The sequence below is a fragment of the Equus asinus genome, chromosome 7 (genome assembly GCF_041296235.1).
Source record: "Equus asinus isolate D_3611 breed Donkey chromosome 7, EquAss-T2T_v2, whole genome shotgun sequence".
Classification (NCBI taxonomy): Eukaryota; Metazoa; Chordata; class Mammalia; order Perissodactyla; family Equidae; genus Equus; species Equus asinus.
Genome location: NC_091796.1, coordinates 29,685,206 through 29,702,205, shown reverse-complemented (window position 1 = coordinate 29,702,205; position 17,000 = coordinate 29,685,206). Strand labels below are relative to the sequence as shown.

At 43.2% G+C, this 17,000-nt stretch overlaps 1 protein-coding gene across 8 annotated transcripts in view; it reads left to right on the top strand.

The window, feature by feature from the left end:
* SLC14A2 (solute carrier family 14 member 2) overlaps positions 1-17,000 on the top strand; it is a 442,098-nt gene that overhangs the window by 70,105 nt on the left and 354,993 nt on the right. The gene's annotated exons all lie outside the window — the stretch shown is intronic.

Sequence of the window (17,000 nt, the reverse complement as noted above, 5' to 3'; positions counted from 1 at the left end):
TATTTTTGGAACTTTTACTTGTGTGAGGTTTCTCAGATGTGGAGATGTCCTCCGTGGTGGATTCTTGTCCTATACTCTCTCAAAACAACGAAACCGTATGAAATCACTCAAAAGTCCAGTAAGAAGCCACTAGCCACGTGTGACTATTGAGCACTTGAAATGTCCAAATTGAGATGTACTGTCTTGTCTCCCATACTTGGATTTTCATCTTCTGCACCACTTGTGTCACAAATTCCCTCTGTTTCTCTTTTCTCAATTGGACCCTGACTGATACAAAACCTAAATAAAGGGAGAGATCAGCCAGGGATGGAGGAGATGACAAAATAGAAAATGAAGATCTGAGAGCTGGAAGAACCTCAAAAGTGATCAAGGGCATCCTTTAGACCAGAAGCATGCAAGTAAAATGGGAATGGCTTGCGAAAGGGAAGACGGAAAAGGAAAGAAAAATTCAGGAGAGGAGGCTAGCCCAGGGAAATGCTCAAACGTGGGAATTTGCAGGGTCTGTTCAGAAGATACGGAATAAACTGCCTGATGGGATGGGAAGGTTTTTTGTTTTGTTTTGTTTTACACAAACTTTTAATTCTGGAATATTTGGTGGGGGTGTCCAAAGTTTATAGAAAAGTTGCAAAGATAGTACAGAGATTTCTCATATACCTCTCCCCCAGCTTCCCCTCATATTAACACCTTACATAACTATGGTAACTTGAAAGATTTATTTTAAATGTGGAGGGTGATGTCTATTGATAGAATGGAAGCAGATTCTAGAGGATCTATATTAGTTTCCAAATTTTAGAATTAGAAAGGGTTTTGGAGATCTGTGATCTAATCTTTTCATTGTATGAGCTAAGAAACCCAATGCCTGGGGGAGCTCAGTGACTTTTATTCTCCCACTAAATATGAATTACAATCAAGGCCCTGAACTACAGTGCCGAGCTAAGGGTCACTTAGCTCATTGGTGAAGAATTGAGAATAGAGAGAAATGCTTCCTTGCAATCCAGGGATCATTCCCTCAGCCACTATGTTGTTCTTGGAGCAGATGGACTTGTCTGCTGAGAACAGGGAACCACAGTCAGAGTTGTATGCACAACAATTCTCAGGGCCTGGGTCTGTGCAGTTCTTTTCTTTAGGTTGCGTGTGGGCCACCAAATGGGAGAATTGCCAGCTGCCCCACGTTTCCTCACAGCAGTGGTTCTCAACCTTGGCTGCCCACTGGAATCTCCTGGGAACTCGAAAAATGCCAGTGCCTAGGTCCCACCTCTCATCTAACCAGTCTGGTTTGGAGCCTTGATATTGGTATTTTTTAAAAGCCCACCAGGTATTTCTGACATATATGACCGGGTTGAGAACCAGACCTAGAGCACGCAGAAGTTGGCACATTGTGGTTTAACAGCTCCACCAGCTATTCTGGGGAGCTGACGGCTGATTCAAGTGTAAATTCCCATGTGCACTGTATTTGGTCAGGAGCCCTTCCAAGACTGGCCTTCCAAACTTCCTCAGAAATACTCAAGCTCTCATCCGGGCACTTCCCATTTGGCTTTGTCACTGTTGGCATCCAATTGAATATCTCCTCTTTACTGTGGTCCATTATTTTCATCTTTGTTTGTGTAATCACATGGTCTTTTTATTTTTTTAAATATATTTTAATTAATTAATTATTTTTTTTTTTGAGGAAGATTAGCCCTGAGCTAACATCTGCTGCCAATCCTCCTCATTTTTGCTTAGGAAGACTGGCCCTGAGCTAACATCTGTGCCCATCTTCCTCTACTTTATATGTGGGATGCCTACCACAGCATGGCTTGCCAAGTGGTGCCATGTCCACACGCGGGATCTGAACCAGCGAACCCAGGGCCGCCGAGAAGCGGAACGTGCAAATTTAAAGCCGCTGCGCCACCGGGCCGGCCCCTCTTCTCTCCTTTATCAAAACTTTATTTGTAATTTCCCCTTTACATATAGTAAGTTCCAAGTTTTAGAATCCAAAAATTTGGTGATGGCAGAAACTAAGTGACCATATTTGCCCTCATTTTATAGAAGACTGAGGGAGAGGGCTCTTGTTCTGGGTTGAGCATTGCCCTTTCTCATCTCATTCCTCTCCCTCTCCGAAGCTGAGGGACTGAGAGAGTTTCCACTGTTTGCAAATCCCTCTTTTTTACTGGCATTCACAGTTCTAATGTATGCATGACTCTGTGTGTGTGTAGGGTCTATAATATACGGTACCTGTAAATGCTCGTAGATGTTATGGAAATGATGGAAGGGCTGTGCCAATCTCACAAACACAGAGCATGCATTATTCTAAGACTTTGGCTTTGCAAATGGGAACCTGTAAAAACAGCTGATAGATTTATGTTCATGTATTAAACCGACCCCCCAGCCCTCGTGTAAAATCAGGGTGACAACTGAATACATCACTGTTCCCGGCAGCTACCTGGGTGCACTCGTTACCCAGTGGAAAATGGGCCAGGCTTGTTCATTAGAACTCCCTTCTCCTAAGGAGAGCCATTTACACGCTGTCTCATTTAAAACAAACAAACCAATCCCATAGAGATTTAAAAGAAAACAGAAAGACCTTTTTCTTTATAGCCTCTGGAAGGCGGTGCATGTTACTCCTGTTTGCCTGTGTCTAAGCTGTCGTGGATGAAGGATAACCATACACCTGCTCAGAAGAGGGAATTCTTTCCTTGTGGGAGGAGGGATTACCTGTCAGCATTAATTAGAAAGAGGTAGAAGCTGGTAAATATTTTTGGGAGAAATTATTGCAACTTGCACAAACAGCATATTGATTGTCAGCCACGTCACCTCAGAGGAACAAAGGGATTGATTGGACTTGGGGTATGGTCCTGTGAAAGTAGCGTGCTGGTCAAGGCCCTGCAGGTGAGCCGCCACTCAGACACCTGGAGAGCAACAGCCCATGGTTCACAGTAAGGGAGCTCATTGTCAGACCACGAGGGGCTCATGGGGCCAGGGGAGACATGTTCTCTCCTGAGCTTCTCTGCCTGTAGCTTTACTCCCTCAAATTCCAACACTGTGGGATTTCAGGGAGGGACGAAGAGGCCACAAGGTGGCCATGAGAATCAGATGATCACTCCTCATTCTGCCGCACCTGTCCTCCTGTGCCCCCACTTCACTGGCTGTTCCAGACTTGCACCTTCCCTGGCTTTCTGACTCCTTGGCTTCTTGCCTGGGCTCCCTTCTTCCCTTGGGTGCCCTCTTTGCTCTGATGAGCCATTTGAGCAGCACCTCCTTCTTGGGCCTTCTCCAGACACCACAGAGTACTCTCTCTCTGGTCTGACACCATCAGCCATGGGTAAACATGGTCTTTCCGAGCCCCAAGGCATCCACACTGGCCTAACTAGCCCTGGCCAACCTTAACCCTAGGGGGCACTGGGCCCTCCTGAATTCTGCTAAGAGAAGGTGAACTGCCCCCCAGTCCCGCCCCTCTTTGTCTCTGGCCCAGGGGCTTTGAGCAAGTTACTTTAGTTGTGTGTGACTTCTTTTCTCCTCTCTAAACAGGGGCACCATGGGAGCAGCAGTTCTTAGTCACAGAAATATTTAGTTCACAGGGTAGCTGTGAGGTAAAAACGAGAAGAAGAAAGTGAAGGAACTGGGCAGATACAAAGCTCTTCACTGGGGCAAATGGTGCATTTGTTGATTCTGACCCTCCTTCTTCTCAGGCCTGTTTTCCTGGATCTCTGGTGGGCTTAGAAGTAGGATGAGTTGCTGAAAACCTAAACCAAACGCTGTGATCCTCCCAGTGATTAACCTTGCGCATCGGGATCAATTCTACTTGTTGATGCGTGAGCTGCCTCGCCCCAGACCCGTGAACAAATCAATGTCGTGTCAGGCTCCCTGCTCCACCCCCAGTGGGTCAGAGGAGGGGGTGGTGAGAATAACAGCATGCACTTGGAGGTGTAGTTTACTAGCCCTGGCTGAGGAAGGGTCCCTGGGCCAGTGCCTGCCCCTCCAGACACCTCTGTTCCAGTAGCTGCTCAGGTAGCTTCTGGAGAGAGGTGGGGTAGGCATGGTATCCTCACCAACAATTTCTAGCTTCTCTATGTGGCATAAGCTACCAGATACGTAATATACTCTGAGCCTCAAAAAGAGAACAGACGTTTGAGGAAACTGAAGCCCACATCGATTAGGGAGCTACAGAAATGGGGAGAACAATAGTCCCCTCCTCATAACCATTTTGAGTGCTGACTGAGATCATTCTTAAGTAACTGACACAGAATAATCTGTGAGTACAGACAGGCTGCCCTTTCCCTCTTCTACGCATTTGATTGTGTCATTCTCACCTGGCCCCCACCTCTCACCTCCAAGGGGATATGTGGAGACTGAGAATTTACTTGCGGTTCCTGTGGGGGTGAACCCACCTACACACAGTAAGAGCATATTCCACTAACTCATGCTAAACTGAAATAAAAGAGTTCTGGGGCTTGCTAACCCAGGATCTCACCGGCCTGTGCAGGCCTTGAGAACCATCAAACCAGACCCAAGCCCTGAGCAAGCAGGTGCCCGGGATACCTGCTGGTCACTCTCAGCCACCTCAACAAGAGCACCCATCTTCCTTCCATGGGGGAGTATCGGCAAGGACTTGGTATACTGCTTATCATGCATGAATCACTGCATCCATCTCTCTTTCATCACATTCTATTGCTTAATTTCTTGTCAATTTAAAAAATCTTTTAACCTATGTTTTTTAACCTGGTGGATGTGCCCCATCAGCCCGAGGGAGGAGGCAGCAAGGATGCTCCTGGAAGACTTAAGCAAAGGAGAACAGATGCCTACTCCCCACCTGCACCCCCCGCAGCGGTCCTTCAAGCCTCCTAGGGGAGCTGGCATGTAATTAAAATTACATACCTTGGAACTTCCTATGGCACAGATATCTATCCATTAATAAGAAGGTGACAGTCCTATTATTTTAACCCCCCAAAACTGATAAACTGTACTGAACCACAGACCCAATGTTCTTCACTTTCTCCCCATTCCCTGGCCAGGACACTTAGGAGTCCTGCTGTAGGTTCAGTTTGGCTCAATTTCTGAAATATACTCTATATCTTCAAATGAAAAACTCCTCCAGCATCATCTGTGTCCCCTGTCTAGCCTAGGCACGCCTATTTACCCTAAAAGCATCCTTCCCCCAGGGCTGCGTGGAGGGGAAGCAGGGGTATGTTAACTCACAAAGAGACTCCATGGAGAGGTGCCAGGGTACCATTCAAGGAAGGGATTGTGTTGTCTTTTAACATCATTTAAATGGTCAGTCTCAAAGTCAGAGGCAAGATCGGAAGAACCTGAGAGGACCACACCATGACCCGATGAATGAGTTGTTTATACCGAAAGAGAGAAATACAGTATGCAGGGAAAGGCTGACAAAATGGACAGATTCAATGGATTCTTGCTAATAACTTTGACAGGCCTTCAACTGCCAAGATCCCATCTGTGGCTGATCTTCCCTCCTCCCATCAACCTTTAAAAGTTTTCACCACACTATTTTAAGCTCACATTGTTAAAACCAAGGCAAACTAAATTTCTCCTGAGATTTCTTGGCTTTGTGTAGCTATAGGTTTCTCAGAGGCTTTTGCTGGGGTTCTGCTCCTGGGTGAGGCCAGGATATGCTGCAGGGAACAGGGAGAAAATGAATTAGCTCTGCCCTTGGCAGTGGAAAGAATATTGGTCAGGAGATGTGGGTTCTATTGCTGCTCTGATCCTGAGAATGAGACATTAGAACTGCTCTGTCCAGCACAGTAGCCAGCAGCCCCATGTGGCTACTGACCCCTTGTAAAAGACCCAGTCCCCATTGAGATCTGCTGGAGGTATAAAATACACACTGACTTTCAGAGACTTGGCACTGAAAAAAAAGTGTATAAAATATCTCATTGATAAATTTTATATTGACTACACATTGAAATGGTTCTATTTTGGAAATACTAGGTGAAACAAAATATGTTATTAATTTCATCTGTATATTTTTACTTTTTTAATGTGGCTACAAGAAAATTTAGAATTTCACCCGTGGCTTGTGTTATATTTTTATGGGACTGCACTGCCCTAGACAAACCTGTTCAGCTTTCCTGTTTGGTAAAATTAAGTGCCTTAGAGACTGCCTCCAATGATCAGTATTTTCCTTACGTGTGCTCTATCCTCCAAGGTTCCCTGCCTTCTTTGCTATTTTAAAAATGATTCCCCTGCATGATCAATGAATGTTAAAGAATTATTGAATACAAAACATCTGTCATGTAGGTAACATGTTGGCATCCAGATGCTGTAAAGATATCAAAAAAAACATGTCCTGCCCTCAAGCAGCAAAGGCTAGGATGAAGATATAAGACATGGAAACACAAAACAACCACTAATGATATAAAGGCAGGTGTGATTAACTGCCAAATTAGTTTTTTCTCACAATATTGTATGTGTAAGGCTTTAATAGGTCCAGAGTGCTTCAAATTGGGAGGCTATTTCTGGTGGGGAGGGCCAGTGAGAACGAAACAAAGATGAGACTATTATTTCTCATTCTCCCATAATATGATCCTGATGGGGAATGATGAGTGGGCATGAGTGAGCTAAATGTGTTATGGGTAACAGAAAATGCCTCGGAGCCATTATCTTTCTCTCTAAAGACTGTTTCCCCTACTTTTTTCCGAGTGAGTTGGGAAACTTGGGTGGTGCTCACCATTGCTCCTGGTTACTCAGAGCCTCAGCCATTTTCTCTAAACCTCCAAGTGTGGGAAGCTGGCGATGATGTGAGTCTCCCTGAGGCAATGAGGGATTATAGTAGAGGATTCTGACAACAAAGAACAGTAAAGATATGAGGCATCCTTCACTCTTCAAGGAGAGGGAGAAAGGAGTGGTTCAACACCACTTCTTGGCACACCGGGGGCCTCCCAGTCTGCTCTGTGACCTTCCTTTCCCCACTCCACCCACAGACAAATGCCCCCTCAGCAAATGTGACCATAGCATTTCATGAAGCTCGCATAGGAGTTGTGGTGATGAATCAATGGAACTGTCATGCTATTTTGGGTTCCTCTAGGGGAAAAAAAGAAGAAAAAAAACACCTTTGGAGAAAACCACAGACTGGCCACGTCCTCTCTCTCCTTCAAAGTTCTCCTCCCAGCTAATTCAGAAAATAACGTTGCAGAGGTTGCCATCTTGGTGTGTGTGGTGTTTTTAAATCCCTTCTAAATGGCTAAGAAGGCAATTCTTTTCAGGCATTTGCTTTCTGCAGCCCTCCCCTTTCCTGGCAGAGACAGTGTATGCACTCTATTAGAGCATTTTTTTCTACATATAATGGCACCAATTAAATTACCTTGCAGCCCGACCTTAATCTGGCAGGAATGATTATTCCATGAAACAGTTAGGGCTCTAATTGACATGAAGTGCCTGCAAAATATGTCTTTTGCAGCAACCCCTGTCAAAGTCACATTGATATGCTAATCCCTATAGCTGGCAGAATCACTTCATAAAGAGAGACATTGAAAATTGAATTATTTCAATTTCAGTACCTAGGAATCTAGTGATCTGTCTGTATATGTAACTAAGTAGGTGCAATACTTTATATGGGTAAACAGCTGTACCAGGATGTTGCCATGGAAACCGCTTGACTCATGGCAGTTGTGTTAGTGATGAAGTCATTAGCAGTGTGAAATGTACTTTGAGGTTGTCAAGTGTAACACTCCAGGAATATTTCAGTGGTATTAGTGCAGCCTTTTCATTTACATAATTTAGGCTTTCACACATGATCTCATTATGGTGCAAGAAAGGAGCGGATTGTGGGGGCAATTGTACCCAAACCAAATGAATCTCCATTATACCATTCATTATTATTCTTTCTCCTGAAATAGGGCCCCCCAAATAAGTCTTTTGGGAAATTGATAACTCTCTTGGAACAATGACTTTGAGAAACCCTGTTGGCGGTGGCACAGGATGGGCTAGCCTACATGTCTCCTATGCTCTTAGAAACCATTGACGATATTGAGGCGGCTTCTCTTAAGATGCATCAGTTATTTTTGTTCTGATGTATCATTAACCTCTAAATTAGGAAATAAAACTTTAAAGTCACAAGATTCATTTTTTAACGAATATCCAAGTGGGCGTCGCCCCCTTTCAGGTACATCCCCAGAGGCTTCTTAACAATCCCAATGATGATGTGATGTGCAGTGTTAGTGAATTTCAAGTTTAGAAATTGTCCTCCAAGTCAAATTATAAGCTCTGCTGCTTGGTCCCCCCTAAATATGACTCATATTTTGGGCCTCCAGAATCAGTTCCGAATGATTTCTGGCTGTTTCACAAAACAGATCACCCTGAATCAGGCTCTGAACATTCCTCCAAAAGGAGAATTCTAGACATATTTTAAGCAGTGATTACATCATTAAAGTAAACAGACAACTTCCCATGGGGAAAACATGAAAACCACTCAGATGTGTGAGTTTAGGTGTATGAGTTTATAGCGACATCTCAGTTTTTAGTTTGGTATTCTATTTTTTTCATCTATTCATTCATCAAATATTTATTGAGTATCAATAAAGTACACCAGGAAGTGTGCTAGGAGGTAGGGATAAAGTGATATATAACAGACACAGCCCCTGTCTTCATGAAGCTTAATCTAATGAGAAAGTAATATTCTTAAATATGTATAGGCTATTGTAAGAACCAGAAATGAGGAGAGAGACTAAAGGGAGGTGCCTTATTTAGATTGGAGGGATTAAGCAAGGCCCTCTGGAGAAATGCCATTTAAGCTGAGACTGGAGGGAGGAGGGGTGAGCCTGGGGGAGTGAGAGGAAGCACACTTCACACAGAAGGAGACAACTCATGAGAGACACTGAGGCCAGAGGAGTCTGCCGGGCTGAAGGAATTTAAAGAAAGTGGGTGTGGTCAAGGGATGAGTTCACCCTAGACCTCACTTTTGGTGGGAAAAATAGATGTCGTCTGAAAAGGGTCATTGTGTTTACCATTTCCAAGTGTGTGGTGATTTACCAAAGAATGCCATCCACATAAGATGAGAATCTTGACATTTTTCAGAAATTTGAATATTTTTCAAAATCTCGAATAGCCAGACGTTGTCATTCCTGCTTTTCCCTTGTATATAATGAGTTCTCATGCAGATATTAAATATTTACTCAAGGAAGTAATTTATAGCCTATGCCATAGAGTCTGCTGTAATTTCTTTGTCTTCCCTTGGCTTCTAAATACAGTTACTTTCTAATGAAATTGCCCTACACTTTGCACATCCTTTGGCAATGAAGGCTGTGAATTAATATTAGTACTATTGAAATTAGTGTACCCGTTGCTGTTCCTATTCAATTGTAAGAGGTTTAAGGACAGGGACAAGCTGTATTTGTTTTGCATCCCCCTCAATTATCTTTTAGAACTATACTCTATAGATATTGTAGAAGTTTCTGGAAGAAATGTATGAAAGGTAACTAATATGACATGCCTTGGGCCCTATAAAATTCTTAAGTGCCTAATAACTAACCTAAACTGTTTTCTGGAGAGGAATTTTGCAAAGGTTAATAGGAGTAACTTGAAAATGATTTCCATGGTCAATATATTTGGCTACATAATATAACACCTTCAGGAAGACATATAATGCATATTGGCATCTTACAAGCCTACTTTAAAGATCATACTTGACTTTGTTTAACCCTCAGTTCTTAAGCTTAGTTGATCATGGACCTTCCTCCACTCCTTACTACATTTTTTGCCAAATATATCTCAGCAGCTGTGAAATGCAGTTTGGGGAACCCAGTTCATTTTCAAATGAAAATGCCCAGTGCCTTTTTCAAAACATTTGAAATATACATATTCAGTTTTTTAGTTTTTGAAAGTGTATAAAATTCTTTAGTTAAAGCGAATCCTCAATAAACCATAAAACTCATCCTTTCGTTCCTTACTCATTGGTCAAACATACGTTGATTACCTCCAGTGGACTGGTAGTATGCTTGGAACTCATAGTTCAAAGGAAGCCACTAAAAAGAAGTCGCACTCGGGCAGAGCAACGTGGTAAGTGGTGATGGAGCTTATCCCAAGGCCAGTCCTGGCACAGAAGTGCAAGCCTCTCCCATTCTATTTCAGACCAATGGGGAATTGTGAGATATAAGCCAATGATGGGCCATTTATTTTTCAACTTGGTTCCACATCGTCTATTTATTCGACATATTTTCTAGGAGTAGGAAAACTCCCATGGAAAATGCTCCCAGCCCTCTAAGTCCCTTGATGCTCCACTTGCAGTGGCAGTAGTGATTGGACTGTGATGGGCATCATTACAGGTTGTCATACGGCTGCCCAAGATCATCATCAAGAAGCTATCCATCCTCTTCACAGCTCTGAGCTTCCTACATCTGAAAAGGAGAACTAGGAAAGAGCCCATTACAAACATTTTCCTCGATGTGTTTCCTTAGAAAAGGTCAGGGCACAGTCACTGCTGGATAAGAATCAGCACATTTCTCGGAAGCAATCCCAATCCTTTCCATCAGTCCTCCCAGTGAGGCATGTCATGTTCCGTCCATTTTTACAAGCCTTATCTATCCACAGCCTGCCTTTTCACTTTGATAACTGATTTCTGCACCATTAATCGCGTTGGCTATGGGAACCATCTGAAGGGCCGCCGAAGTGGGCGAAACACCAGATTTACACTTTTCCTCTCTGGTGTCTTTTATCACAGAAATACTTTGTTAGATCTTGACTTTAGCTATACAACCATGGGCACTGAGTTTGCCCATCTGCAGAATGGGAATAACAACTAATACTGACCTCAAGGGGCTGTTAGGAACATAAATAAGATAACAGAAGGAAGACCCTTGGCAGAGGGTTCTAACACTAAGTACTCAAAGAATGTTAGCTTTTTTTTTTTAGTTTTATTATTTCTTAGGACTCTTTGTCAAAGGCAAGACTGGAATTAATTTTTGAAATCTTGCCTTCTATTTGAATTAAGCAACGCTTCAGTAAGGACTAGACATGTAATTTAGCAAATGTTTGTTAATTACCCGTGATATGCAAGGCTTTGCACAGGGCTTTGGGTAAATAAAGGTAGACAGAATAGGAATCCTGCCTCCAAAGGGAAGTACTGTGGAGTGAAGGACCTCAGAGCTCACTACGTGTGCAGCCCCGTGCCAGGTCCTGGGATGGGGCAGAATAGGTACAAATGTAGAAAAAAAGGGTCCTTGTCTTCCATGGATCCTATAACTTTGCTACTATACAGAAACATCAGCTTGTTATGCAGGTAGTGAGTTAAGTTGGGATATAATTAGACACCCAATCGACAGAAGTGTTTCTGTGGCATTAAGCAGAGAACCAGATGTGAAGCTAACCTGGCTACAACATCAATCACCTAGGGATTCATCTGGTATCTCAGGATTAGTTCAACCAGGGTCTTGGTCCTCTCACCTTTCCAGGTGGCCACTCCAAACTACCTGCTGGATCAGGGAGTCAACCTTCCCTCTGGAATTTTACCGTTGGGTCCATCCATTGCAAGTAACTGTATTCTCCTGCTAGGCACCTCCAACCAGCCCTCCAGGCCCACTGATAGGAGTAGATATTCCCCAGGCTCTGTTTTTAGGGGAGGTGAGGGAGCATTGTTTCTGAAGAGTGGTGGTCTCCACTTCCCTAGTTTAGAGAGAAATGTAAGACAACTTCTTTTCTGAATGCATTTTTCCCAGGGTAACCATCATAAAAGTGTCTGTCTCTGTTGGCTGAGAGATTTTTCTCCTTTTCAAATATCCTATTGTTCTTTTCATGTTTATTGTTTCCTTTATGCCTCTTTGATAGCTTCTTTTGGAGGCCTTGTAAGATATTTTGATACTGTGGAAGGAAGGCAGATGTGAGGACCTCTATTATTCTGCCTCTTATTTTGATTTAAAGTTACATGCTCCCCTATGGAAGAAAACAATAAAATACAGCACTGGAAGAAGGAAAGAATGTGGGAAGATGAATAGGAACTTGCTTCATTGGAGAATGAAAGAAGAAGATATTGGGCATAATAATCAATGCAAGAGATCATGAGGGATATTCAGATAATCTATTAACCTGATAATAATCGCCTTGTTAGAAGACTGTATTTCTTGAAAGTGCAGCAACTATTGAAAGATGGTCTAAAACTGTGGTTTCTCTCTATATGTTGTCTAATTCAGTGTAATCACCGTCTTTTATGTATTAATTACAGCTTAGCTTTGCAATTGGGATGAACGGAAGAGCTGACATCCAATCAGGCCAGATTTGATTAGCATTCTTTGACAGGACTCTTATCCAGGATGGCACTTCGAATCTCACATCCTCTAAGGATGAATGTGGATGAGAGCATTTTGCTGGTAATCGTGTGCAGGGCAGCACATCAGGCCGGGATGCTCCATGTGGAAGTTACCCACAGTGGAAGAGACAGCAGAGTTCGAGGAAGGCTTAGTACTCATCCCTGCTCTATTACCTGTAGCTATGGATTTGGGTCAAGCCACTGAACTTTCCTGAGTCTCAGTGCTTAACCTACAAAATGTGAGTAAATATAGTCACTCTGTTGACCCAACAGGATTATTTGAAGGATTCAGTGGGATGATATACATGAAGGTGCATCTTGTAAATTTTAAACTGCTAACCAAGTGTTAATGTTAGTCCCTGAATGATCAGTGATACCACTCCCTCCTGGCCGAATAGCTGCATCTTAGCTAGTCTTCCTCAAGGGCCAGGTTAGGTGTTTCTGTACAGAAACAGGCACTCAACCCATGGGACTTTCTGAACAGCCTGGCTGCCCGGCATGAGCATCACCCTGAAGGAGAGAGTTTACAATCCCATTTAGGACACAGATAAAATGTGACAAGCCACTCATTCAAAAGGTCAAAATAAGTTCACTTTAAAGACAAGGAGGCATTTTATACTCTGTGCCTTTGTCTCCATTTTAAAAGTAAGTGGAAAAATCCTTCAAAGATGAATTTACTTAATCAAGCTGCAGTTGGAGCCATGAAAAACCTATAATCATAATATAATATCTTCTGAATATTTATTACTTTTAAGCGGACATACGCATCATTTCTTTTATTCCTCACATCATTCTCTATAAAGTAGCAGGAGAGATAATTTAAGATTTCGGAAGATGTGTTGTAGGACCATTTGTCGGAGGCCATCCCTGTAGTTGGTGGAGCAGCACTGGGAAAGCAGGTCATGCAGGGCAGTGCTTGTTGCTCTTACTTAGAGGAAAGGGTAATGAAATGCCCATTTATTTAAAGTGGTTTGTTTTGTTTCCCCTTGATGCAAATATGACAGTGTAGCGTGCAAAAATCTACTGGGAGCCCAGGCTACACTGATCCAAGGGCAACATCAAGAGCAAGCATGGAGTTAAGACCTGTTTACTCTACTGATCAAATCATTTCAAAATGGGATTTCCTTTTCCTAAGGCGCCTTCAGCTCACCTTCTACTCCCAGCCTTTGCCCCTGGAGCTTCATTTTTCTTCCTCTTGTTTAGATAGTAAACCTGATCAAAGACCATCTGTCTGTGACTTTCAACTGAGGTTAGCACGTGTCAGAGAGTCATTAATGTTTGATTGTCTCTTAACATCATTTTAATTATGAAAACTGCAATTTAAATAAAAATGCCCAATTTAAATCTCTCCCAAAGTCAGTCTCCTGTGTGGTTCTCTGTGAGAGAAGGAAGGAGGATTCACTGACCTAATTCAATGGGAAGAGGGTGAGATCTTATACCCCCAAAGACCGGGTTTCCTTGCTTTTTAATATGACAGTGACATCTGTCTCACTGTCAACTAAGAAACAATTCTCCAAGTTTTTGATTTTAAAGACACCATCTGAAGCTGAGTTACTTGACCCCTTGGTTGAAGAGCCATTGTTTAGGCGTGAAAAAATGCAGAGTAAGTGATAAAGCTCATCACAAGCTTTTTGGCTAAAAGGTAGTTTTGTTTTACAAATTAGACTCTTTGACACATTAGAAAGTCAGTAAACGAGATATGGCATTCAGCCTGGGTTCTGAATGGACAATGTTCAGGGGAGATAGCTCAGCTTCTAATACATAAACCAGTGGGGTACATTTGAGTGCTACTGTCGTTGCTGATGACGTCAAGCTGCTGCTAGTAACTGAGAATCCCTTTCTCTTTAGAGGGTTTCCAGCGTTCTGTGCAACTGTCTAATATTCTACATTAAGACCGGGAATTAGGAAGCAACTCTTTACATGCCAGGTTGACTGTTGCCTTCTCAGGGTCTTTGCTATTGTCTTGATTGTCATGATGTAGATTAGATTCCAGGAAAAGCTAGTGGCATTCATACGTGGGCGCGCACACACACACACACACACACTACTTTAAAATGCATCTGAGGAAGAAGGCAGCAGCATAAAAGTCCCCTCTGCTGCCCCTTCCTTGTCTCAAGTCCTGGCCTCAGAGAGTCGGTTTCCAATACTTGTGTCTTCAGCCTGTCCTCTGAGGCTGTCCCAATGGCTGCTAATGCTGGAGGCTGGCATGAAGATGTGCAGGAGAGGGCTTCCTGGTTTTTAATTATGTTTAGTTGTTTGACTGGTAATTAGGTTTGCAATTTCGCCCTTTGCATTTTTAGCAGGAGGAAAAACAGCTACTCAGTCTGAATTAGGGTCCCTTTGGAGGCTAGTCGATGAGATAGGCCTAGGTTTGACCTAGGCACATTTCAGAAGAGAGGGCTATGGAGTGAAAGGAAAGAACCAGACCATCCGATCTGGCCTCCCTTTGTTCCTCTCACTGTTGTCCTTGTTGTCAGCATCTGGTGGGCCCTTGCTGAGGACCTACAGACTCCTGTGTGTTGTAGGTTTACCTTCTCCTTCCATTTTTCAACATAACTAGTGAGTTAAGCACTGTTGTATCTTTATTTTACAATTGAGGGCACCCGGCCTAGAGAGGTTAAATAACTTGCTCAAGTTTGCACAGCTAGTTAAATGGCAAAGCCTACTGTAACCTGTCTCCAGCTCCCTGTAACTAACCAATATGCTGTTCTGCTAAACCCTACCAAGTTGAAGTCATAAAAGCTACATAAATTTCTTTCCAATTTTATCTGAAACTAATGACAATATTGTGCTGTAGTCATTTATTTACTTAATCATGGAAAGTTGATTCATTACTATCTTAGGCTGTTTGGGCTGCTATACTAAATATCACAGACTGGATAGCTTATAAACAACAGAAATTTATTGCTCACAGTTCTGGAGGCTGGGAAGTCCAAGACCAAGGTGACAGCAGGGTTGAGTGAGGGCCCTCTTCCTGGTTCACAGTGTAGGAGAGGAAAAATAATTTTCCTTCCACCCTTCTGAGTTCTTGGCTGGGACCCATGTATAAAAGATAGATTAACAAGAAGATAATGGAAGTTTATTAACATGTATACCTCTTACATACCTGGAGATACCTAGGGAAAATGAGGAACCCAAAGAGGTGGCTTTAGATCAGTCTTAAATACCATCTTGACAGGGAAAGGGGAGGGAGGATGTAGGCCTCCCAGGGGAGAGTAAATGATTTTTAGGAAAGATGAATGGGCCCTTAGAAGAATAGGAGGGATGTATGGTAGTTTGTGACAGTTTCTCTGGGTAGATTGTCAGCTTCTAGTCTCCTCTCCAGTGAGAAGAGTCAGTCTTCTCTGGTTGATGAAACTCCCAGGGAGGGGATCTATGACATTGAGTTCCTTTTGGAGGATCTATATTTAGGCAGAAAAAGGGGAGTTCAGAGAAAGCCACTCCCTGAAATTGCTGTTTTTCTAGTGCCTGCAGATCAAAATAATATATCAAAGTGGGATTTTTGTGGGTGGCGTATTCTGCTACTCTTCAACAGCCAATGCTTTCTTGCTGTGTCTTCACGTGGTGGAAGAGACAAGTTGGTTCTGGAGTCTCTTTTCTAAAGCCACTAATCCCATTCCTGAGGGCTCCACCCTCAGGACTTAAGCACCTCCCAAAGGCCCCACCTCCTAATTGCATCAAATCAATCATTAGGATTTCAAGATATGAATTTGGGGGGAACACAAATGTTTAGACCATAGTAATTACCTATTACGTGCAAGTCACTGGGCCAGATGATGCAGGAGAGATGAAGATGAAAACAAAACAAAACTCTTTCTTTCTATAAATAAAATCAGTTAATAGCTAACATTGAGTACTTTTGCCCTCTGGACCAGGCACCGTTTTAAGCATTTTACATACATGAATCTGATGAGCCCTCAGAACCCCTCTAAGGAAAGTACTATTACTGTCCTCATTTTACAGATGAAGAAATGCAGGCATAGATGAATAAGTACCTTCCCTGCCCACGGTCACACGGCTAGTGAGAGGAAGACCCGGATTTGAACACTGTCTGACTCAGAGCCTGTGCCCTTCACTCCCAGGCTCCTCTCCTCAGGAACTGGCAGCCTGATAAAGGAGGCAGATGTGTGCCCAAACATCTCTGCTGTTACAGGAGAAACACTGCATGGCCAACAGGAAGGGGAGATTATGCTGATGGGGGAGGATTATTGTCTGGGCCTTGAAGGATGGGTAGGAGTTAGGGTCAGTGACAGGTGGCTAATGTAACTTCCTACAGAAACAAATTGTCTGCCTAATGACCGGGCTCTGTGATCGCCACTATTCCTAACACACTTCCTGATTTGTAAAACATTTTCACAATTTTGTAAGGTGGGCAAGGTGAGTAATATTATCCCATTTTAGAGACCAGGAAACTGAGGCTCAATGAGAAGAAGAAACTTGCCTAAGGTCACATACTGGAGTTAGCAGCTGAGTCAGGACTAGAATCTGATACTGACCCTGTGGTTCCCAACTCTGCCGTCTCAAGAAAATTATTTGCTGCACCCGTCCCTGTTTCAGCCCCACTGAGCTTCTATGCTGGGTCAAGAGGAGGCCCCTCCCCATGAATGAAGACAACTCACTCAGGGATCCAAAGGCAGCAGAAGCAGTCTCTGGAGTCCCCCCTGGCCCAGCCAGAGGCTACACCATTCCCAGATCTGTGGCAGGTCTGTCCAGAGGCCTGACTTACCTATTTGCCATAGATGGAGTTGCTGACAAAAACTAAGAAAAA